Source organism: Catharus ustulatus, chromosome 1 (genome assembly GCF_009819885.2).
Source record: "Catharus ustulatus isolate bCatUst1 chromosome 1, bCatUst1.pri.v2, whole genome shotgun sequence".
Taxonomy (NCBI): Eukaryota; Metazoa; Chordata; class Aves; order Passeriformes; family Turdidae; genus Catharus; species Catharus ustulatus.
Genome location: NC_046221.1, coordinates 107483359 through 107509260, shown reverse-complemented (window position 1 = coordinate 107509260; position 25902 = coordinate 107483359). Strand labels below are relative to the sequence as shown.

Genomic DNA, 25902 nt, shown 5'->3' with positions numbered 1-25902 from the left:
AAGATGGGATCAATAAGAGGATGGTAGGTCCTCCTGTACATCCTGTATCCTACCTGTTTCCTCTTTTGGTCAACACACTTGTATAAAGATCAGGATGGAATTGGGAAGAAGGAGAAGCAAGGTAGCAGAGGAAAGCATCACAGAAGATGTGAACAAGACTGGAAGGGTAATGTGAGGCTTGGCTATTTGAATGGTCAGCACTGCCTTGGGCTAATGCTGTCTGTTGCCAGAGGATGTTCTCTGTTGCCTTCTGTAACAAAACAGAAAAAGACATCTCTTACCTGGAGTGTGCAAGGTGGATCCAGGCTGTCTACTGATAGTTCATGGCCTCCACTCTATTCACATACTGAAGTACAGGAATGTAAAAAGAAACGCAAAAAATTCAGCCCAAAAAATCTGTCCAAAAGGGAGAGAATTTCTGATGTAGAAGAGATGGGATGTCTTAGCAGTGAATGTTGGCTGAATATTGGTAGTCCTCATGGATGACTCCAGAGCTAATCTACCAGGTTCCTCTGCCCTGGCAGATAAAAACACATACAAGAAGGGTATGGATAATTAGGCTTCCTAATGAGAGTCAAACTGGAATGAGGTTTAGAAGTGGGATGAAGGTACTGCAGTCAGTCAGAATCTGGGAAATATGCTGCATTTCACCAGAATGTCTGGTCAAGAAGGTCCTTAGACGCTTAACCACAAACTTAGGGACTATAAACTGCAGAGCGGATTCTGGGATAGCAGATGAGATAAGATTTAAGCAATTTAAGACAAGCAGGTCAGGATTAGAAGGAAGAAAATTAGCAAAGGTCAAATCAGAAGTCTGTGGAGAAGGGTCAAGAGCTAAGTAGGGAATTACAAGTGAGGTTCAAAGGCCAAAGCAAAGATTGAGCAGACAGGGAACACCCCATAGCAGAGTCTACCTGTACTGGATTAACAACGACCAGAAATTCTGATTTTGTGCTGCATCTCAGATGTTTACAGGGATCCAGCTTGCAGAGAGGCTGCACTTGTCTTTCTTCAAAGACAGGAGTTTTATTTATCACAGGCAGAATCCTCTGAGATTCTCCCTTTTCTAAACTGCATGAAGTTTTTGAAAGAAAAAGAGCTGTGGCACATGATGATAGTCCTTTCTTCTTGTTTGAGGCAAATATCCAAAATAATTTCCAGTGTCCAAACCTTTCTAATCTAGACCTTTGAAGTCACCCGATTCTGACTGCAGAAATGTTTTTCTGTTCTGCAGGAACTACAACTTCTGTGGTCTATGTGCCCTAGGCTGTGATCACCACAGTCCCTCTTGTCAACACCTATCAGGATACTTTAGAGGATGTCACACTTTGTGGCACCTACAAGGGCTCCTTACCTGTTGCTGTTGATTATTCTATTTAGTATTCTCTTTCCTTGGAGTCAAAAACTGTCAAGCTGAGAGAAGAGAGTAAAGTCATTGCCATTTTTCTTGGCCTCAACAGGCTACAGACCCGTATTATCAACTGCAATAAAACGATGCTGGAAAGGAATTGAATATTTTGGAGCAGAGTGCTTGAATGAGCTTCAAAATCTTGTGTGTTCCAACTGAAAGATCAACATAATTATGGTTTTAGAACGCTGACTCTGCTCTGGACAGCTGCTGCTGTTATGACTTCATTAGTGTGGCACAGAATCTTGTCTCCCTCATCCTGGCTTTAAAATGAAGTAGCTCTGTCAGCTCATTGGAGACATATCTGACTTAACTCAAGTTGAGAAGAGAATCAGGACACAAATGTCATCTGCCTAACTCTTTCAGACAGGAAGGAACTTCTGGTTTGGATCCCTTTGGGTTAAGAGAAAAAAAAAAAGAAAATAAAAAAAGAAAAAAGTAAAAAAAGCTTTAAAACCTCAAAACAAACATAACCTTTCCTTCCCCTCAGCAGCAGGTTTTGCTTAGAGTGATAGTATATGGCTCATTTAGTGTGCTGGAGCTGCCCCACAATGAGACAGTACGTTTTCTATTTTTCCTTCTGGGAAGCAGCCGGCTCTCCAGCAGTGACGTGTGGACACAGCTCGGTTTGCTGCTGGAGCAGGAAGCAGTGGGTTTGCAGAGATGACGCACTTTGGCTGCCTCTGCCACCTTCCATCCTCTGATGGCACAGACCAACTTCATCCAGACAGATATGACCTAGAAGGATGTTTATGCAGTAAAACAATGAAGTATTTGTTTCAGGCAGCTCTGATGACACTGAAATTATATCACTAGAAAAGCATCTTTTCTGATAGTAGTTGCAGCCTACTGCTAGATCGAGATTTTGACAGATTAAAAAAAAATTTACTTCCTACATGACCCAATGTGGGTGTAGTGCAAAATACCAAGCTAAAGCAGAGATGATGAGAATGACAAAACATCCACATGGCATGAGTAAGGTTCCAGTGCAGAACAATGGCAGATCCAGTTTGTTCTGGATTTTCAGAGAACCTGAGTGCTCCTTTGTGCATGAAACCATGATAACCATGGTGTGGTGGGTTGTCTGTGGCTGGATGTCACTCTATGCCACCCAAGCCAATCACTCCTCTTTTCAGCTGAACAGGAGAGAGAAAATATAACAAAAGGCTCATGGGTCAAGATAAAGACCAGGAGAAATCACTCAGTACGAAAGCCATGGGCAAAACATCCTTGACTCAGGTGAATTAGTTAATTATTAATACACAAATCAGAGTAGGGTGATGAGAAATAAACCCAAACCTAAAATACTTCCCCCCTGCTGCTCTCTTTTTACCAGGCTTAGCTTTACTCATGAATTCTCTTCCTCTGTTCTCTCAGCAGCACAGGGAGATGGGGAAGAGGGGGGTGCAGTTAGTTCATCTCGTCTCTACTGCTCTTCTCTCCTCAAAGGGAGAATTCTTTATGATCTTGCTGTACTCCAGTGTGGGGTTCCTCCCAAGGAAGACACTCCTCCACCAAATTCTCATAGGTTCTTGCATTGACTGCAGTTCTTTACAAACTGCTCCAGTGTGGGTCTCTCTCAAAGGGTGCAATCCTTCAGGAACAGATTGCTCCAGTGTGGGTCCCCTGTGGGGTCACAAGTCCTGACAGAAAACCTGCTCCAGGGCTTCTCATGAGGTCACAGGCTCCTTCAGGCATCCACTTGTTCCACGGTGGGGTCCTCCAGGGTCTGCAGGGGAATCTCTGCTCCAGCATGGACCTCCATGTCTGCCGGGAGAAAACCTGCTTTGCCATGTTCTCTGTGGGCTGCAGTGCCTGGAGCACCTCCTGCTTCTCTTTCTTCACAAACCTTGGCGTCAGCAGTTGTTGCTCTGACATGTAAATTCTTACTCATCTCTCTGGCTGCAATTTGCTCTTGTGTAGTAGCTTTTTCCCCTTTCCACTATGTTACAGATCCTTACACAGGCCAGAGGAAGACCTTTTGAACTGTTACTTGTCTTGCCAGGACAAGTGACAGGAGTGGATTGTTAGCATAAACAGTGGTTTATTGGTATTGATTATGACCAACTAATGGCAGATCTACAAATTGTAGATATAAACCAATTATTCTTAAGGAAAAATACTACTGCTGCAACTTTTCTCCCACTGATCCAGGAGAATTTGAGGTTCCTGATCTTCTTAACACGGTATGAGGCCCAAGGTCACTCCTAAACTTCTGTCTGATGAATGGAAGTTGTTGTCTGGATGTTGTTTTTATTTGGCAGTTTGGTTTAAACCAACACATGACGTCTACACACTGTCAGAGGCTTTGGAAGTAGAGGCATCTACAAACCAGTCATCGTAGTACCCTGCAGACTGTACTGTAGTTCATGCAAGCCTTTACTACACCAAACAATAGGCTGAATTCATCAAAGTGATAGCGGGGTTAAAAGGGTAGAGTTGCCAAGGCATAATTCAATGTAGTTAAAGGTAATTTTAGTTTTATTTCCTTTTTGATTAATGTTTAAACTTTGATTAAGATTTTTCCAGGGGAGAACAATAGAGCCATTGGTTAGATGTTTAAGTTCAACTGATAATGCAAAACAATTAAAAAGTCCCCCTAAACCTCTCAGCAGAACTTTTTCCAAGAGAAGTCCTTCATGTCAAAGCTAAACAGGCAGTTCCATTTCCACCTCTGTTGTTCTGCGAATGAGGGCTATCTGTAAATAAAACTAACATGTTGTCCATCTGCTAGGCACAGCTAAAGAAAATTTAAAGACAATACTACCACAACTCCCAAAGATACCATCTAACTCCATAAATAATTTATTTTTACAGCTCAGATCAAAGAGCTCATGGATACTGGACTCATTCCGTCATGGCGTGCCCTTTGGAAGAAACTCCCACAGTCATGTGATTGTTTTTCCATTGCCCTCTGAAAAACTCCTCAGGCTCAGAGGTTCCCTTTGCTCTGACTCCCTCTCCTGTCCCCTGGATTATGTTTCATATCACTAATGCTATGGTTGTTCAAACCATCGTCTCTAGATTAGCAAGGATTTTTACTTTTCCTGGATGCTACTGAGATCCCCTGTTGCCCTGAGGAGGGTATTGGGTGACAGCATGAATGGGGGAGTGTCAGAAGCACCTTGAAGAAGGAATTTTTCACACCAAAGTGTGACACTTAAGGGAAATGCTAGTGCAATTCATACTTCTAGATAAAGCAAGGAAGGATTAGGCTCTTTTTGTGGACCTTGCCATGGTCTAGGGGTTCAGCTCTTGTGCAGTGGTATCATGGTATCATCACACATGGGGGACTAACACCTCTTGCAATATTTTTAAAGCAGGCCACGTGTCATGTTGAGTTATGTGTCTGGTGTGTCAAGCCACAAAAAGTGGAGAACAGGCTGCATGGAGGGGCAGACAAGTGTCAGCTGAGAATACTCGTGATGGCCCAAGGCAAGTGAGCAACCAAGATACCGGCTTTTTAGTGATGACTGTGAGCTTTGTGGCTGCTCTATATCTGTGGACAACTTTGAGCTTATAACCAGATGCAGAATAATGCAGAGAAGCCCGACAAAGTCAGTCTTCTCATTTCCAGTTAATTGGTCACTAATGATTTTTCTTATGAAATAAGGCATATTGCTTCATCTATATGGCAGCCATGGATAATGGCTGTCATACTGATCCCAAGGGATACTCTCTGGAAACTGGTCCTTTAAGTTTGGCAGAGAAAAATATCTTTGGTCCTAACATAATCATTTTGAGATTTGTTCTTCCTCTCAGGCTGGTAACTGTTCTTAAATTAATTTTCTTCCTTCTTTTACTTTGAAGTGTTGCTGAGGAAATTTGATGACTTTAATACACTGCCTGTGATAACATTGATAAAAATAATCTCTGTAGCAGTCTGGAGTCCTCTGAGAAGCAGACTGCACGCACATCTCAGACAGCTTACAAAGCTCTGGCAGTAGGAGAGCGTGGCCGTTTCCCGAGATGTGTGGTAAGACAAGCTATACTTCTTGTAGTCTGTTCAGTCAGGAGGGGCTGGGGAGAATGGTCACACTCAGATTACTTTTGCAGCTACTTAAGTTTTCCTGTTCATAGCCACTTTTCATTCTCTGGAGGCTGAGGTCCCAATTTGGTGTGCTGGGAAAATCTGTTTTGAGTTGCCATTCAGCGTATGTCTGAGCAGTGAGATGAACAGTAGGGCTGCTTGTAGTGCAGATCAACATACATTATAGTAGTTCTTAAAATGCCAGGAATGGGACTACTTAGTTTTAGGAATCTCAGCTATACTCTCCTCTAATTATTTACAAATACACAGGAAAAGACACTTAACTTTACATACTTAAGGCAGTAGCTTACTATCTAAAGATCTCCTTACTTTAACCTACTCATTGCTTTAATTATCCTGCTTCAATTTGTTTACTGTGCTGGATCCATATCTTTTAAAGGGACAAAAGGCAATATAAGTAATTATAGAGTAGCAACGTCTGCGCTGGATGATCCCTATTGCTCAATAAAAGAACGTTGAAAATGAAATAATAGATTAAGACTACCCTGATATACCTGAATGTAACTGGCATATCTATTTCAGCCTATTAATAAACTTCAATTAGGTCATAATAAAATAAAATAACAGATAAAGGAAAGTTGGTTGATACATTTAATTTAATTCTCATCTTGGAAAAAAGCTTGCACAAAACGTTTAGACAGTTATGGTGCGAGAAACAAAGTGTTTTGAGAAATAGCCTTTCCTGCCTTGGCAAACTCCAAGAATATTATAGCAAAGCATTTCTAAAAAGGGTGCTGAATTCATGCCCTGTGATAGAAGTTGTTTTATTTGCTAATGATATGCCATAAGAGACAAAAAAGCACCATGTAATAGCACAAAATTGTTTCAATAAGTATAACTGAGGAGAAAGTCAGATGGACTTAACTTTCTTGAGTGAATGACAGGTAAAATTCAAAGAAAGGTAGAAAGTAACATGTTTTTTGAAGAAACATCTGGAACTCTGAATTACCCTATCACCACAGTAAAAGATCTTTAACAAAAGCCAATCAGCAGAGATAAGGGAGATGTCTGCAATGGGAGGAGAGATCACCTTGCTGTAGGTCTCGTGTCTCCCACTGAATCACCTAGACATGGCTGGAAACTGAACTACATCCTGAGAGTTTGACTCTGACCCAGCATTTTTTAGATCCTGAAAATTGGTATTTGGCAGGTGTTGTGAAAGCTTTGCACTCAGCATACAAAAAATACCGCCTCAGGATCAAACTTATTAGTCAAATGCCTAAGAAATAGGATGTCAAACAATTAAATGCTCTGATATCCTCACAGTGATGTGGCCTCACCAGAAATACAGTTCTCAGTTTAGTCAGTCAATCTTAAGACTAGTTTTAGAGTTCGTTCTAGGAAGGAGATAAATGCCTCTGGAGACACTGAAATGGCCAGTCTTGAAGATAAGGCTGTGGGCTATTTGGGATGATTCCTCTGACACAGTGGTGCATTTCCTTTGTCCCTAGCATGTTAAATATTTAGGTAATGACTGTTTCATTTCCTGAACTTACATTTATCTTGTTTAAAGATGCACTTAACTGATGTTTAATAAAATATCATGGATACTGTCGAATTTAATGAGTTGCCATGTCAGATTTCATTTAAATCCTTTGATTTTTTGTCTTACATTTATAGCTTAAAGCTCTGTTTTTCATTTTGACCAGAATTATTGCTCTAGCTATTGGCACTGGGTTCCCTGTATTTACATACCTGCAAAATAAAGATTGAGCCAAACTAAATTAAAACTTAATAATAATAAAACCTCCTCAGAAAACGAAAACAACAACTGAGCTCCATACTTCACCTCCTCAGAAATCCTAAACCACAACACATCAGCAAAAAGTACCTTTTTTGCTTTATTACTCAAGGCATGTTTATGTATTTTGGGCCTGAAATGAATGGGCCCTTCTTAAATACAACATCTGTGTATTTTAAAGCAAGCTAAACCTTTCTGTGGGGATTATGCTAAATTGACACCCACGGAGATTACAGTCTCCTCTTTTCATGTGGAGAGGATGTCACCCCACGTGTTTGTTTTTGTATGTGAGCATAACCCATGCTCCTGCAGTGCCTAAAATAGTGGTTTGCTGGGGTTGATTGAAGGATAACATAGCCTGTGTTGCCGGAACTCCAGGTCTCCTGGTATTTTCATGCATGCCTCTGCACCTAAGCAGGCATGGACATTTGTGTGTGTTGCATGCCCTATCTGTGGCCCTGTTATCAGGATCTGTGGCTGTGGGTATCCTTTAGTTACATCCACACGTGGGCTGGAGTGCCATACTCTGACTTGATGATCCTTGTGGATCCCCTCCAGCTCAGAATATTTTATATGCTACATAAAGAGCAGACACAGTGCTATGTTACTTCGCCAGAACCCATGAAGCCTTTTGATAAGACAGAGCAAAACAGAACGAGGTATGTGCTGCCCTTGCTGCTAAAGGATTTGTCATGGAACAAAATGTCTCTTTTCTCTGCATGGCTGACAATTTTTTTTTAGAAATAGTTTCTGTTTGAAAAGAATTTTTGCAACAAACTGTACATTTTAAGAAATGCTTGAGGTGAATAATTTTTTTTTGCTAGGAAAATGTTTGAGATGTGTTCTGATGTTTCAAATTTCCAGGGCAGAAAAGCTTGTGGTTCTGACCTTTGAATTATGATTTTGTTTTGTTTGGTAATGTCCTTATTTTGCAGGTCTGTATACACAGGTAGGTGAACTGAGTGGTCATCAGTACAATGTAGAATAGCACAGAGGAGCAGGAACTCCAGAGTTTACCATATGAAATCCCAGTCCCCAAGACAACTCTTAGTTTTATATTACACAGTGTTACCTGAAAAACAGAAACAGGCATTAGATATAGCTGTGATGAAGATGAACAATTCATGTGAGAGTGCCTTTTGGAGATGAAGTTTCCAATGCTCATATTTGCCTTTTTCTTAAATCATAAACCTGGATCTTCTTCTAAATAAAATTTATAATGAGAGAGTTTTTTACAAGCTTGGTGCTGATTTAAAGCAGTGACTGTGAGTGTATTTTGGTCCTTTATTTGAGGCCTTTCAAGTACTGCCTGACAGGCAAACAGCTACTTCAGCCATATTCTTAAGAAACAGATGCTCAGGTATGCTCTGGTCAGGTAGAATCAGCCTGTGGAATTAATTGATACATGTAATTATTCATGCCACATTCATTGTAAGATGTATTACCTTCTCTTTTTTATTGTTGATGTAATCTCTTGAGAAAAAAAGGTCTGCTGGCATTATTAATCTCCTGGCTAAATAAAGAGCCACATTAAAATTGTAATCAAGTGTTTCCCCACCACCAGACTCTGTTTAACTAAGTAGCTCATGGGAGAGGTTTACTCCCCTTTTATAGTGAGTTCAAGTGAGACAAAGGATTTGTGTCCAAGGACTAAGTGGAAAAGGCCAAGCTAGTCTTTCTATTATTATGCCCCTCTCTAAATCAAAACCCCAGTGGTATATAAAATATTTCCCTTCTTGAATTCCAGTAAATCACAAAGTTATTTCCCCAGTTTTCCTTTACCTCAGCACAGGGCATTTTACTTTTAAAGTAGAAAATGTTGTTTATATACTTCTGTGCTTTCCTTCCCTTTCCTTTAATACTTTTCCAGGGATTACAGAATAAGCAAACTCTAAAAAAGTAGTTTCAGAAAGTTTAAAGTGCATTAAACTTCCCCTCATTTACGAAGGAGAGGTGATTGAAGGGGAACATAGATGTGTTTGGGGTTTACTCTTTCAGGGTTGATAATGAGATTTAAAATAAGGGTAAGTAAATGCTCCTTAATTAGGCACCTGTTATGCTCCCTCATGATCAGTGCTTTAAAGGACAAAAATGCCAAGTGGCAGTGACATTTTGTACAATTTTGAAAAGAACATTTTTGCTCACCCTTTGCTTAAGAAATACAATGAGGCTGGCTTTAGTTTGCTAATAGATATTCTAAAATCAGTTTGGGAAAAGTTATTCCATGAGGTAAAGATCCTGTTTGAAGTGGAAGCTGTTCATCTGAAGAAACATCCGTCACAAGACAAGAAAAGAATGATTTCTTTGTGACTGGGAAATCAATGAGACATCTGTTTTAATGTACAGGCCAGAAATAATGCAGTGAGCTCAAAAGGGAATCATAAAGAAGGCTGCTTTTTTTCTCTTCTCTCCAGAGTCTGTAGGATGGGATTCAGCACAGTATTTTGCATTAGCAGGACTTGTTGAGTTTGTGTCCTTAACTAAGTGGTTGAAGCAGACCTTTTGAGGACACTGATGTTTAGAGATATATGAGCTACTGGGGATTTGTGTTGAATGACCTCATAAAAGAACTCCATTTGGGTCTTGATTTTGTCTCTGTTTCCCAGACACAGATTGCTCAGGGGGCTGATCCTGCCCCATTCTTGGTGGGGAGCAGGAGCTGGAGGCTGTACAGTCTCTGAGATGCTTGGCAGGAGGTCAAAGCACCAGCTCACCGTGGCTTCCTCTTCCGGGAAATACTGTGCCTGGGCTGCAGCCTCCCCATTTGGAGGGGCAGTGGGACATGTGCAGACATCACTGTATGTGGTATGATGGTCCATTTGTCCTGCTTGCTTCCTTTCTCTCCTCTGGAGCCCCTGTAAAATTTGTTGGGTCCCTGTTGCCCGTCTTTCAAGTGCATTTGCAATGGATTCGGGTTTTTCCTTGCAGGCACTTTTTTGCAGTCTCTTTAGCTTCCCTGAATAGTAATGATGTGGGAAGCAGCTAAAAAAGGGTTACAACCACTATACATCTGCTTATGCTGGAAGGACCCTCCCCACAAGACCCAGATGCCCTGAATGAGACCTAACCCCTTACTTGTAAGGTTTTTTGAGGACGAGAAGAAACAAAACACTGAGGACTCAATTACCCCAAGGCACATTGGATTGTTAGTGTTTTATAGTTCCCTGGTGTGCACATACTGTAAAAGATATGAGACCAAGAGGAACCCCCAGGCATTAGGTAATGGGTTTGTTAGAGTCCCACTGGTATCTGTAGTGTGGAGTCTCCTTATGGCAAAATTGGGCTTGCAGATGTCTGTTTCCAAAGCGAGGAGAGAATAGCAAGAGGATATGCAGCTCTGGCAATGTTTGAAATCTGAGACCAATGGTCACCCTGGAAACAGCATGTTGAAAGTCTGAAAAACCTCCTGGCAGCGCGTGGGTGGAGTAAAAAAAGTCCTTGGGTTTGTGTGTGCAATTCCAACAAGTTGTGCTCGGCAGGAGGGAAAACAGCTACTGCAGTGACACACGCATACATTCTCTGGGGAGCCATCTTATCACCCCTTCACATAGAAAGCTGCTAAAAATGATGATGTTTAGGACATGCTTTCCCTTGGGAAGTGTCAGTGAAATGAATGCATTTTTGTTTCTGACAGCACAGTCCCATGGAAAAAATGTCTGTGGAGAGATGCACAGAACAATAAAACAGAATAGTCAAAGGTGGGAGAGCTGTGCCCTACCAAAGGCAGCAAAAAAGCCATGCTGTTCCCACTGAAGAAAATGCTTGCACTGGAAATTCCAGCTTGGCTGGTGGCAGAACAGGGTCCCAAACCTCCTCATTCCCTGATGTCATGTACAGAGGAGTGAGGCAATCTGACATTTATGGATTGACTGTGGATGCAGACCCATGGGAGTCTCCCCATGTGCCGCAGGAGTGGCACAGCTGTTCCTCACGTACATACAGCTCAGTGGCCGGGCTTCTGCTCCCATGGGACAGCTGCTGGTGACGCTTCCATGGTGCACTCTTCAGGCTTCAGTGAGATGTACTTCAGTGGTTTCCTGGGCTGGCAGTGGGTGTCTCGACATCTGACAGTTCATGAAAGACTTTCTTTCTATGAATTGGTCAAATTATGTCTTTTAACAATGTGAATTTTGACATCCACAGAGATGTCTGACAATGATTCCCCATTTTAAACATGCTATGCTTTGAAATTTCCTATAATTTGACATTGCCACCTAGAAACTTCTTTTGACACTTTTATTTCCTGTATCATTTGGTATATTGAAGTCTTTGCTCATATCCTCCTTCTCAGTCACTAAGTGGAAAGTCCTAGTCTCCCAGATAATTTTTTTTTACAGAAGTTGCTTCATGATTTTTGTCATCCTTATTTGTCTTTTTGTGAGCCTTTGCTAGCTATGGTGCATCCATTTTGTGATGGTGGGATGAAAACCATATTCAGTATTTAGCTGATGGGTGCACACAGTCTAATGCAATTGTTTTGATGTCTCCTCCTTACCTGACAAATTCTGGCATTTGATTTGTTTTTTTGATGGCTATGGGGCAGTCAGGTAAATGGAATTACCTAGCATGATCCTAAAATCTTGGGCCAGTGGTGAAGTTTAAGTTAGGATTTTAGTGCATACACTTTTATTTACACCGAACTTCATTTGCCATTCTGCCTTTGGTGAGACACTTTCTGGATATCCAAAATTACCAGATCCATTTGGTCTCTTCTGTTCCACACTTGCCGAGTCCTTCAAGGAGCTGTATCAGCATAGTGATGTGACTTTAGTAATGTGACTTCCTTCTACAAAAGCTGCATGGACTCTTCCCAGCACATTGGGTTTATTCCTGTGCCTCCCTAATTCTATAAATTAGAATAATTTTTACCTATTTACATGCACTGCTGTGCAAAAGAAGTTCTCCAGCATTAAAACGTAGTGATTTTTCCAGGACTGGTAACAGGAAGCTCTATGGTTGACATGGGCATCACACTATTCAAAGGAAGCTGCTGAATTTCTACGTGTGTAAAGCCAATCATATTTTTCCACTTTTTAGTCTTCATTCACCATTGCTATTAGATGGGGTGTGGGTGGACCTTACTGTAATTTTCCTATTTTTGTTTTATTGACGAGCAGCCTTCCTGGAGCAAGCACTGAAGATTGCAGTCTTGTGTGTGTTACTTGGGAATACATCCCAAGATTTTCTTTTTCTTCTCCTTAGGCTTTAACAGAAGTAAAGACTGGAAATTATGCCAGTGCTGAAATATTAGCTGAAAAATGCAAGACTTGAGGGGAGATTTAAGTCTTGCAGAACGAACTTGCAATTTCTAATGTTGACTGGGTTGTTTCCTGCAGGGACTTACTAAAGAAACAGAAAAAACATACCCCTCTAGAAAATTAAAACCAGTTACTGTTTCTTGTTTCATTATTTGCATACCCTGTGATGATTAAAAAGTAGCGTCTTGCCTTGATTTTCCGTCTTTTGGAAAAAAAAGGTTTCACCAAAGAATTTTCCCAGACTTGTGGACTTCCTTAAAACATAATCTTTATTTGGCTTTGCTTTTTCCATGGACCTGGATAAAACAGAGACTACACTAAGAAGAGCCTGTTTATTTGGTACCTCAGAGACTTCTTTGACATGCGTGAAAATGACCTCTGTGCCAAGGATGCAGAAGCCTATGTGAAGATGAAATAAACAGAAAAAAAAGTAATCTGAGTGCTTTAGACCAGTGAGAAAGAATGATGTGCACAGGAACATTAGATATTTGATATATCAGCTTGTGCTCTGAACATTACCGAATAGGTGCAATGCAATTTATTTTCCTGTTATTTTTCCTTTATTTTTTGGTGAATCTGTCAGCTAGGAAAGACAGAATAAATCTGATATTAAATTTACAATGCGTGGAAAACACTCCCTTTCACACTTCATGGAAATATATATATCAAGGCTTTATTTTCTCTGTGTATGCAACTAATCCCACTGAATTCCAAGTACCCTATGTGAATAAAGATATATATATGCATATTTGCAAAATCCAGGCTTAAGGGCTTACTTTGTTCTATGGAACCTAGTATTTTCGTATGTGTCCTGTTTGTGTTGTTTCTTTTTGTTTAACAAATCATATTTTGTTATTTATATTCTGTGAGGGACTGTGTTTGCATTCCCCCACAGCAGATTTTATTGACTGTGGTGATTGTTTTAAGGAAAGTGTACATTCCCTTAGTTTTCTATGGAATATGGCTTAGCTGGAGCATCTGGTTTCAAGTGAAGTGTTTTCCTACCTACTTTTCCATTTGAGCTGACCAAGGTGTAATAAAGCTGGACTCAATCATACAATGGGTCAAAGCTTGAAGAGGACAAAAAGTTGTGACTTTTGACCGTGGAGTCCTTTGTTTAGGCCTTACTTAGCAAAATATATCTGAAAACCTTCGACCTGAGGTGAATCTAAAGCAGTTTTGAGTACAGGTTTGGGTGACTTTGATTAGATGTCTGTAACTGGCTCTAAGCCAGTGGATTCTGATCCCTGCTCAAAATAGAGGTGATTTATCCACATCTAGTTCAAACACGGTACTTCTGCATGCGCTGTGTTTTACTTGACAACAAAAACCCCATGGGAAAAAGTAAAAATAAACTTTAGTTTTACTTTTCTCAGGGTTTCTTGGCAGAGACCTCAGAAAGGAATTCTTTCTACAGAAATGTTCTCACCTGCCTCTCTGATTTACAGGGTAAATAGGAGCTCTGTGGAGAGTTCAAGATCTTAATGTTTGCTGATTGAGTGTTTCACTGGGATTGTGCTGGCATCCTTTTTAATATGACAAAGTTAGAACTCTATTCAATAGGAAAGTTTTACAGAACCAATCAGCAGTTAAACTAGTGGGATTCTGCTGAAATTTTTTTGCATTCAAATTTAGAAAAATGGTAGAAAAAACCCCACTCTAACTGTAAAAACAAAGACATGAAAGCAACTTACAGTAAGATTCACTTTCTGGATAAATCTTTCTAGGTTTTAATAATCATTAATCATCCTTTACAGTAAGAAAAAGTCAATTTTCTGATATAATCTGTGTAAGGGTATGCAGTTTCTTGGTTTTGAAACCTGAATGTTTCAGTTGAACACCTACAGAAACAGAGAATCACAGAATGCTGGTGTTGGAAAGGCCCTTTAAAGGTCATCCAGTCCAATCTCCTTGCTGTGGGTAGGAACACCTTTCACTTGATCAGGATGTTCAAGGTTGCTCCTTGTACACTTCCAGTGGTGGGACATCCACGACTTCTCTGAGCTAGAGGTTCCAGGGTCTCAACACCCTCCTAATAAAGAATTTCTTCCTTATATGGGATGCAAATCTACCTTCTTCTAGTTTAAAAGCATTACCCCTTGTCCTGTTATTACAGAGCCCCTCCATCTTTCTTGAAAGGCTGCAATAGTTGGTTTCTCTCTACCCATATCCAAAATTTACATGTGGTTTATAATTTTTCCTTCTGTGGGAGTAGCTGTTTTCCCTGATCCAGACTTTGCTGTGCTCCACAAACACCATCAAAGATTTGCATTACCCCCCACTAATTATCATCTCCATTGGATGCCAGCCTATGGACATAACATGAGACCACTTCCCGAGTTCTCAAATGGACCCTGGTATAGGATAATTTTAAATCCACATGTTATTTGTAGGAGTGGAGTTTCCTAAGGAGCTTTCTAGTGATTCCTTCTGGCCTTTGTTGGATAGAAAGACATTTGCAACAAATGAATTTTTACTCTTGGAAAACATTTTGCCATCTATTCTATCCTTGCATTGCACACCGCTCTGACTCTATAGGGAAGAGATCTTTCAGATGGTGGAAAAAATATTAATAAATGAATGATCTATAAATAAACAAATGGAGACTGACTAAAGAGGAGTGAGGTTGCTTAAATTAGTAGATCACCAGAGTAGCAGAATTGTTTCTGGGAATAACCCCCTATTACAAAACACTTAACTTTTCCCACATTTCAACTTCTGGGTACAATTGTCCTTTAACTCAAATTTTGGTCCAGAATACAGCGTGAACTCATGTGGCTCCATCTAAAGTGCTGTGGAATTCAATTGCTTCATTATTTTTTTCTTTTTGCAAATTGTTATTTCTTACCATGTGGGCACTATAGAATGCATTTCAAATTTATTTATTCAAACTGAAATAAAAAAGTGGAAAACTCCTCCCAGCAGAGACTAGCACTGGGGCTTCACAGAGAAGGTCTTGATCATGTTGAATTAATGTCTTGTGGATTTAAAAAAAAATTAATTCAGGTGGCTGACCTAGTATGTGTGTAATTCTGGCTGAAGTTAGTCACTTTGAAAGATTAGTGATTATACAGTCAAGCCTGCAGGTCTTAAGAAAAATTCTTGGCGTGAAATGCAGAAAAACAACTTTATAGATTACATGTCTCCCTTACACATACTGTACCACATAAGAAAAATCAATTCTGTACCTATTAATTTGGCCTTAGGTAGGCCTCAGTTTGGCAGCTTACCCCATCTAATTTGCCAGCTTTATAACATGCTTGGTTTAGTTATTTTCTCAGTGGTGAGGATGCCTATTTATCAGGAGGAATAGAAAAGTATTGGACTAGAGTAGACTTTCTATATCTGTTGCCTCTCGTAATCAATTATTAACAAGTTTGGGCTTATGGTCAGGGTACTGTTTCTCTGTTTTAGAAAAATGGTTCTAATTTACAGCTAAGATGTATTAGTGTTTATTTAGACCTTTTGCTGTTATGCTGATCTTGTCTGACAGTGTAAGTAACTTTTACTAGTATCTGCATTTGGTGTTCCCTTCCGTTTGGTACAGATAGTATTATATATTCTTCCAACCTCCTTTTTGTAGGGTGTATAAGTCAAACTGGTTTAGCTTCATCCATTTTAGGAATCCACACCTGTTTCAGTTTGTGTTTTCATGCATGACTGAGTCTGTATGACATTACAGAGGTGGTTTCATTGAAGTGTTTTATAATGAAATCTGTATTCCTGCTGAATAGGGAAAATAATTTTGTCTCCGTATATATCAGGACCACATTTTTCTTTTACAGTGACATCATAGGTGTGGTGCTTGCTCTTCCTGTTACTGATTGACTCATTGTTTTTTCTGCTCCTCATCAAACTAGTGAAGTCCCAGACTATGACAAAAGAATCTTGGAGATTTCTAGCTCCTTGATCTTATGCTTGGCACTGCTGAATGCTGACTGATTTCCAGAGCTCCATGCCTCAAGGTCATCTGGTTCTTCTCAATGTCCAGACAGAAAAAAACTGAGAAATTCCTTCCCCTGTGCCCTGTCCCTCAACCCCCAAAAAGTGCCATCTGCTTCAGGGGTGGTATGCAGTGGATCTGCCCTTACTGGCAGTGGCAGCTTTCAGCCACCTACAGAAATGTGTACATTGCACACTTGGTGCACAAGTCAGTCTGTAGGTAACCCACTCTATGATACTCTCTTCTCTTGATTCTTACTATGATTTTTAAGTCAGGGGCATGAGCAAAAATGTATACTTTCTTGAAGAACTTAAAGGAAACCTCCCCCTCAGACCAATTGTTCTGCTGTCAGCACATCCTTCTCTGTCATTACTTTGTTACCATCTTACAATTGTTGAATTCAATTCCCATTTTCTACATCATAGTATTTTCTCATATAACACTGTAGAAAAAACTTTAATGAAGTCCAGATATAGGAAAATTGGTTCATTTATCTTGTCTGAAAACCTATTATTCTGAAAAATTCAACTCTTGGTAAACCCATCTCACTTTATACCCAGAGTTTTCCTCTTTCTTCTGTGCCTTTAATGTCTGTGTTGACTTCAAAGTCTATTTTAAAACAGTGAATGAAGATCTGTAGTTCAATGGCCATTACTTATAAAAAATATTATTTCTCTTCTTATAGACAAAGTCTTCTGTCTGGTATTTGCCAAAAAGACAAATGTATGCCTTAGTATGCCTTGTTTGAATTAGATGGCAAATAGAACAAAATGGCAAATAACCACAGAATCTCAAAGCAGAATAATCCTGCCCCAATGCAGAAACCACGAATAGACAAGTGAATTCTGGTCTTAGGAGGGGACTTAGAGAGACTCACAACACTGAGTATTCCTATAATAATCCCTATGCAGACATATAGTTATTAAATTGAGGCCTAACAACTCTCTAATTCTGTGCAAATCTTATGTGATAAACAAAATAAAGAGTGAATAGGAAGACATTATTTGTGGAGCCTGGGGGATGACATCCTTCAGCAAACTTCCTATTGATATCAATGAAGTTGAGTGTGACACAGCTCAGGAAGCACTCATCAACCCTGAGGAGCTGTTATCTGTGTAGCCAGGAGATCTGTGTGTCCTCTTGTACGTTCCTTTAATATTTCCAACCCCTTGGAACCCATTAGTCTTTTTCAACCAAACTTGGAAAGGCATTAGTAATCAGAAAGCTTTTACAACTCCTAAAGTTTAAACAGATGGAGGGGAGAGAAATGTTAACTTTAAACGTAGAGAGAGGTCAGAGTATAAGCACTGGTAGCTTAGGCAAAGATGTCTTAAATCCCCCAGCACTGGGAAGAGTTTCCAGAGCACCTTGAATTTGGTCAAGGAGGAGCTAAAAAGTGAGCTCATGTATCATTATTCTAGTTTAAAACTGCTGACAGGGCCTGACTTTGGTTTTTAGCTTTGGGCATTTCCTGTCCTGTACAGATACCTCCTGTCAAGTGACCATGTTTGAGAAAGACCCTATTCAGAGTCATGGGATCACAGGTTTTTGTGTAGTAAGTGTCTCAAGTTTTTCTGACATGACTGAGAGCAACAGCTCTGATGGTAGCTGAGCTATGATTAAAAAAAAAAGATCCTTCTGTGGCTGTTGTATCTGTCTTTGACATGGTCCAGATAATTCAACTGGTTAATTTAATGCTGCTGTTTTTCCATGTGCAGCTATGTGCTAGAATGCTTGTCTTAGGGATAAAATAATGAATACCTTTGTCTTTATCAGCTGCTGGTTTTCCTCTGTGCCTGAGTGGTCATATTGACAACAGATTATAAGGTCAAATTTTCTGATTTTTACTGCTTCAGGATTAGAATATGCAAGACATTTAGAAAAAAGAAGTTTTTCTTTGTTGTAATCTAGAGAAAGGATTTTTCTTTTCTTATTCTTCCTAAAGATGAATAGATTATCCACCTCTGTTGTCTCTTTAAATTGCACTTATTATTGAGTATTGAATATCTTCTTTTCCTACTTAGTACATCATAGTCCATGTTATCAAACACTTGTCAGGAGTGTGGGTTGGTCAAATGGGCCAGCTATCAATAATCTACCTTCTCATTAATTGTTCTTCATTTGTGTTTTGCTTAATTTTTTCCTTTTTGTAGTCAAAACCTTTGTAATAACTGTGATTTGTGCCTGAGAGATCACTGCCATTACTTTTGAATGAGTAAGTCTGTAGAACTCTAGTTCTGATTAGAGAAAGCAAAGTAAAGGAGTGATTGGAGAATGGGTTTAGAGAAATGGCCTGAGGAAATGGGATTGAATTCATTAGTTTCAAGTTCAATACAGTAGTATTTGCTATTATAAATCTGGGGTAGTATAGTTAAGCAAGGGCTACACAAACAGGAAAAAAACATCAGCTCTTGCTGAAAAGCATCTAAGGATTGTTTTGTATGATGATTTGAATAGAAAGTTGCGATTGCCATGTTTTTTTAAAAAAAGATGTACTTTGATTTGTAAACTAGATTTTGCCTGCAAGATGTGTGAAGAAAGCTCTTGCTCTATTCCAAAATGGGTAGGATGCAGCTGGAGCACAGTGTCTGGCTTGGGACATTTCAACCAAACAAAGATCAAGGGGTTCAGAAAATATATACTATACTATAGGAACAAAAAACAAACAAACAAAAAAACCCCCAAACAACAACAACAACAACAAAAAAACAAAACAAAAAGACCCAAAAAACCCCACCCAAACAAACAAACCACCAAAAAAATCCCCCCAAAAAACAACAGAAAAAAAATGAATACTGAGCTTACTTAGCTTAAGGAAATGGAGACTGAGGGGAATTGGGATTACAGTTTCCAAGTGTTGACTACTGCAAAAGAAAAAGGAGTAACTTTTTCTTCAGGTCTCCTGTGAGACTGGTGATCTTCAAAGGTTTTAAAGCAGCAGCAAAAAGGTCCAGGGCAGATACTAGAAAAAACTTCTTGCAGAAGGGACAGTGGAATAGTAGGGGTAATTGGCTAGGGAGCTCTAGGCTAAAGTCTGGAGCAAGAAAAGCTCAGACAAATATGAGAAAGGAATAGCAGTGAGAGAGTCTTCGGGATGGAAGGGAAACCTGATTATCTCCCGAGGTCCCTTTTGGGACTGTTTTCTCAGTCATTGTGGTTCTCCTGTCTTATAAATCATGACTAGCTCTTAATATAGCCCTCTATTACTGTTCTGATGTTTCTATTGTTGGAGTTAAATGATCTTAAGAAGACAACTAGTTCAGTTAAATATGCCTCCAAGTCTAGCTTAAAAGTTGTTGGAGTTCACAGAAAGAGTATCATCTTGAAAAACATGATATGAGCTGGGTACAAAACACATTTTGATGTTGAAGCATGTAACAGTTGTGTGGCATCTTCTAGCTGATCTGCACATGACATACAGTGCTTGTGGTTTAGTTACAGACCAGGACATTGTTCTTGCCTATTTGATCATCTGAAGAAAGACCCAGAGAATACCATTCCTGGTTCCTCAGAGACTGCAAGCAGTATTTGAGGGGTCACAAAATTTTGATTGCTGATTGTTGTGTTAAACAAGAGAATTGACTGAAGAAACCTCTAATATTTGGCTGTTAGTGAGGGTTTTCTGACTAGCCCAATGTATAGTATCAGCAGTCAGGAAAAAAATTGTTCCTTCTCCAGACATGAGGATATTGCAAAACCCAGCATAATCTTGTTCTGGCCTTAACATACAAAGGAATTTTCTCTTTCTGTTCTATCTCAATTAGATATGCATTTAGAGAAACAGTGCTATATTAATCTTCTTAATTTTAAGTCATCAGGCATAATTGCTCATATAGCTGCTGTCTGATGAGGATGTGGCTACAAATAAACATTTATTAACAGAACTAATAAATGATGTAGAACAGCTACATGACTGTAGTACTCTTCCTACAAAGCAGCAATATCAGATTTTAATATCTTAAAAGGTTCTGCTCTTGCTGTGTTAGTGGCTGTAGATATTTTCTCCATGTGGTGAGAATTGCCATTGTCTTGTGTGCAAACAAAACTTTCTGGGGTTGAGTCAGCTCTAACTTACCCTGGCACAGATGAAACAGGCACAGGTCAAGAAGAAAATTGAAAGGGGATAGGCAAAACAATACTGCATGTTTCTGAATATAAGTAACTTTTCAGAACTCACATGCCATGTCACAGTGCAGTTTTTGGGAGCGAGAGTGCTAGTGAATGACTTGTTTATATGGGTTTTAGAGGAAAAACATTTGTTTACAGCAGCCTCACTATAAAATCTGGAGGAACCTTGGCTGTAGCAATCAGCCAAACCCAACAGTGGGTTGCCAGACCATGGTAGACCAATTTCACAAAGCTGGCTAGTAGAAGAATGATCCTTTCCATCTTTCTCTTTGCCATCTATCCACTAATACACATTATTTCTCTTCTAGCCCCATAAATTTCTTTTTCATTCCTGAGTGATTTCTGTACGAAGGGCGCTTGCAGGCACTGCCAGCACTCTTGGGAATTATTTGCTTCCTCTTCTGCTCTCTTCTTTACATCTCATGACAGATTCATTCAGCGAATCCTTTGACCCCCTTCACCTTCATCTATAGTGACATATCTACCAAGACTTTCTAAACCTCTTTCTTCCACGGTAAAGAAGACCACAACCCTTCTCTACTGGAGTCAGCAATTTTATCTTCATAGGGCTGAAACAGTCTTCACATGGAGCAGGCTCATCTGGAGGAACATGCTGGGAAGTAACCAATGCCATCATGTGGAACTCCAGTGGCTCTGGGGCTAGGGGAGAAAGGTCCAACATTGCACTTATAATACACTGCCTCATAGTAGGTTTGGCAAGGACTTGGCTGGGTTTAGGTGGGGACACTGTCTCTTTTCCCTGTCTCCATGGGCTGGAAAGGTGTCAAACACACTGCTGGTAAGCTGCGTTACGTCCAAGCTGGAAGAGCTTGCAAGGTCCTAAAACCTGTATGCTAGTGGGAAAGGATTGGTGATGTTCTGAGCTGGGGTTTAGGATAGCAGGGAGAAGCAGAGTGGAGATTTAGGGTTCAGCAAGAGTGGCTTCTAGATGAAAGTGTATGAAACTAATGGCTAACTTAAGAGCAAAACCAAAGTCTCAAGTTAAAGGCTCTAAAGAGAAATTCAAGCAAGTTGGAAGGGTGGTTTTAATAGTACTTACAGCTTTACCGAACCTGTTAATTTTAGTACGAAGTAGCCGAAATGCTTTAAAACCATATGTTTGTGGTTAGAGAGAGAGTTCTTAGGCTAAAGGGAGGGATGAGTTTGTGCATTTTACGAGGTTTTAGTAAGATGGAAAGTAAATTTGGAGCCTTAGCAAACCTTAAGGGGTCACAGGATAGGTGGCTCCTCTTCAGAACAGGCACATAAATGTTTTGAGATGTGATGCAAAGAGAAACCTAAAGCTAACTTAGCTGACTTAGACTTATGAAGGTAGGGCTGGGAGATGCAGAGAAGACAAATGTGTCTGGCAAATATGTGTGAAGGGTACTTATTTGTCTATGTAGTGGGTGGGTTGATTGTTATTGCAGCACTGTTTCAGAGGAAAAAACTGCATTGGTCTCACGTTATTCTTTTGAAATCTGCTACTGACCCCTTGCTCTTCACTCTGACCTTCTTGCTTCTGGGAATCACTGAATGACCTTCTCCCCACAGCGGGCATGTGCTCCAAGACCACAAGGCTCCTCGTGACACAGCAGTGCTCTGCTTGTCCTCCCATGTGTTTAGTTCTGCCACAGTCCAAAAAAAGAAATAAACACCCATCTTAGCTCTCCCAAAGAGGCAGCCTCCATTTTCTGCATTTCCTCACCCTCCAAGCATCCTTTGCCAGTCATGCCTTCAAAGAGGAACAAATCTGTCAGTCTGCAGCTCTTCCATTACCTTGCATGCATAATAATGACAAGGGTCATCAGTGAGAGGCTGACTGGTGCTTGGAACAAATCTGTACCATGGCGGTCCAGGTTGCATCACTGATTTGTGTGCTGCAATTTGCTTCTGCCTGCCTACTCTGCTACATTTATTCTGTGTTTTGGTTCTCTTTTTACAAACCTAGCCTCCTTAGTCTAGGAAATAACACTCTTATCCAGTGGTTGGAGATGCATTTTCCTGCTAATTTTATTCTTCAGTGGGGTGCACAGCTGTCATTTTTGTGCAATAATGCTTCTGTAGAAGCATTGGTTAAAAAGAGAGGAAAATTTGCTATCAATCACATGGAAGGTGGACTGGGATTGTTTATTTAAAATCTGCTGCTGGGATCCTTGGATATCTGTCTGTTCTTATTCTCTGACACACTCATGAAGAGGCTGGAAATCCTTTTTTCCTAGTAGGAATGGAACTGTCAGTATGTAAGGAACCATGAGTTATTTTCCAGTGTCACAGTGGGATGAGCTGAGTCATAAATGTTCTTGAAAATCTCATCCTGTTCAAAGAATGCATTGCAAAATGTGGCTAACAAGTGTAATGGCATTTCCCATGGGATGGACCTCTCGTGGATGAAGATTCATTTAAGCTGTGTTATGTTCCTATTACCTAGCAAACCCATGTTTTTTTATGCAATGCTACGCATGTTTCTTCTCATAATCCTAATTCTATAGGAAAAGTTTCCTTGGAAATGTTCTCATGCAAGCACTTGGACAGAGAAAGAAGAACTTGGCTCTGTGACTGGGCAGCCTACTCTGACTTGCTTCCTTGACAAATTTGCACTTGATTCATATTCCCAAGCCTTCCATCATCATCAACCCTCGATCCTCTGTCTCTGCAGGGAGAGGCAGGCTCTGCATTCAGTGATTATTTTGAAGATGAATGTGTTGGGTAGTTTTGATTACTAATTTGCTATTTTAAGTCCGCATTGTGCTTTGATGGCTCTTATGGGATTTTTCTCTTGCAGTAAGGGATGAAGATCTAAGGGGTGTCTATTTGGTTTTTCTCATCCCATAACAATACAAAAATGTCATCTTGGACTAAGTAGATACACATGTCACCAGCCACATGGCAGTGTACTAAATAAAAACAGTACCCTTCATACAAATACTTGAATATTTAAGTGGACTTAAGGGGAGAGAAACAATAAATGAAATACTTTTGGAATATGAAACTGGTCTGCTATTGCTTCATATTCAGTTTAAAAGCAAAAACATCTTAAAATGTCTCCTCTTCATTTTTAATGCTTATTTTTAAGCTCAGCACAATTAAGAGATTCCCATTTTCAGGCTGGTGTATAAGTAACAGGTTTATAGCAAAATAAAATATTTAAACCAAATATTTTTCTGATTAATTTTTTTGTTAGATGTCTTAATCTAAATACAGTATCTCACTCTTAAATTTTGAATTAAATGAATATAAGCCTTTCCTCTTCCTGCTGTAAAGTATTATTGGTTTCTACTTGCCTGTGCTCTCATCTAGACCAATTAGCTTCCAGAGAAGGAAACTATTCATTGTTCTGTGTTTAAGGTACTATCATGCTATTAAACTCAGTACATTTTATCTTACTGTTAAACTCAATACATTTTAGCTTGTTTCTTATTAAAATGATCTGTATTAAAAGTGGTGATTTGTTCTAACACTGCGTATTCACATGGAAAACAGTTTAAAGTAAGGTCCTATCGCTCACAAGTTGGAAAGTACTGTATATGCAATACTTGTTCATTAAAAAACATGTCTAGTGTAAAAGCTGAGTCTGTGGTTTGCCTTAATAGGATCGAGATAATTTGAAATCTTGAAGTTATACATGAACTTGCATGTTTGGTGTGCTTGGTGTGCCAAGGACACCATTTGGAGACATATGTTAGCTGTAAGGGTGTCAGTATCCAGTATCCCCCAAATGGGGGTCTGGTGCTGCACTTGCCTAATGGTTGAGGTCCATCTTACAACTCTGAGTAGCCTAGTTGCAGCTAGCACACTACTTAGGTTGTCAATGCTAGCAGGATGACTCTCTGATGGCCCCAATCCTTTCGACACTTCTGCGTGAGTTCATTTTGGGATTATTGATGAGTTTACAATGAAGTGCATATGTAAGAGCTGGCAGGATTTTGTGTTCCTCATTTGTTGCTACTAGGAGAGATTTCTTAATACACCTATTGTATTTTAATTTAAGAATATTTTGTGTCAGTAATCAGGACATGTTTACTACAGACAGTGAACATTTTCTGGGACTAGGATAGTACATGTTAGCAGAGAACAATATGCCTACAAGAGCTGCTACCATTTCTTTTGCTGTAACCAGAACGTATTCTAAGAACTCTCATTGTACTGAGGTTTCAAGTCAAGATGGTGAACCAGGATGAACATAAGAGGCAGAGCAACTGCAAATCCCATGGTCTGTATTTACTATCCACTTACTGTAATGTGAATCATTCCTGAAAACAGCCCTTGGACCATCTCAGTGTGGTTTCAGTAGCTTTAGTGTGTTTTTTACCTAATACTTGCTACCTTCTAACTCAAGTACAGAAATATCCTGATATATTTTAGAGTCTGACAAATTTAAATTTAGAGGCATTCATACTTTGGTCTCTTTAGAAGGAGTGGGAGAGTCTAAGCCGTTGTTTCTGTGTGTCACTTTTTATTTTGACAGATGTATCTACATGCTATTTCCCCAAATCTTGACCTTGCAAAGCCATCACCTCTACCAAGTGAAGGCCTGTACCTTTACATGACACCCACTGTGGAAACATTGAGAAAACCATGGCTGAGAAATCTCTTGAATTCATGTTTTGTTTTAAAAGCAGCCCTTTGACTTTTACAGAGGGCAATGCTGGGAAGAATTCTCCCCTATTGTGTTTCTTCTGTAGTCGCTGCAACAAAGTCTAAGTAATTCAGCTTCTTGTCCTGGGTTGTGTCCTGCACTGCTAGAATGAGTGGCAATGACACGAGGATTGTGGTACGAGATTAAACAGGGTGTGTGATGAGCATCATGATTTGTAAGAAAAACAAATCCAAAACCAAACCCCACAACAGGGTGGGTTTAGGCAGAGGCTGCTGATGTGTTGTGTTAGGAGATCAGCATAGCAGTCCTATTGGGGCTTTTTCGGGTCTGAAAAGGCATTGATTGTGTGGGCTTTTCCTCTTTATTTCTGATTCCTTTAAATTATTTTTTTTTCCTGTGTGGTCCTGTACAGATCTCACCATCAAGTCCTGAAGCTCATTCTCTGGTGATGAACCTTTCTAGAGAAGCCAGTGTCTGACATGGTTTGGTTCCTATTGTCACCTGATTTGCACCCTTGGAGCAATGGGAGGGATGGGAACAGCCTGTGCTGGCTGCCTGAGAATCTTACAGTTATTTCCAAGGTTACCAAGTATGTATAGAAACACTTTTGATAAAAGATAATCTTGTGATTTTGTCATCTAGAATGTCTTTAAAAACAGCGCAGCTTAATTTCATTACTGATGTTTGTTCTGGGTATGTTGTTTATTGCAGTGGCAACTCATGCTGCTGCACTGCTAAATTCTGGCAAAAAAGTAAGAATTCTTTCCAGCAGG

At 39.9% G+C, this 25902-nt stretch overlaps 1 long non-coding RNA gene across 4 annotated transcripts in view; it reads left to right on the top strand.

Moving 5' to 3' along the window:
- The first annotated feature begins 5302 nt into the window (after window positions 1–5302).
- LOC117003717 overlaps window positions 5303–25902 on the top strand; it is a 116352-nt gene continuing 95752 nt past the window's right edge. For 3 of the 4 annotated variants that reach the window (XR_004419545.1, XR_004419542.1, XR_004419543.1), the window contains exons 1-2: window positions 5306–5384; window positions 25542–25718. This is a non-coding gene — a long non-coding RNA (uncharacterized LOC117003717). Of the gene's footprint in view, window positions 5385–25541; window positions 25719–25902 lie in introns of all 4 variants that reach the window. The other variant, XR_004419544.1, reaches the window with a different exon arrangement.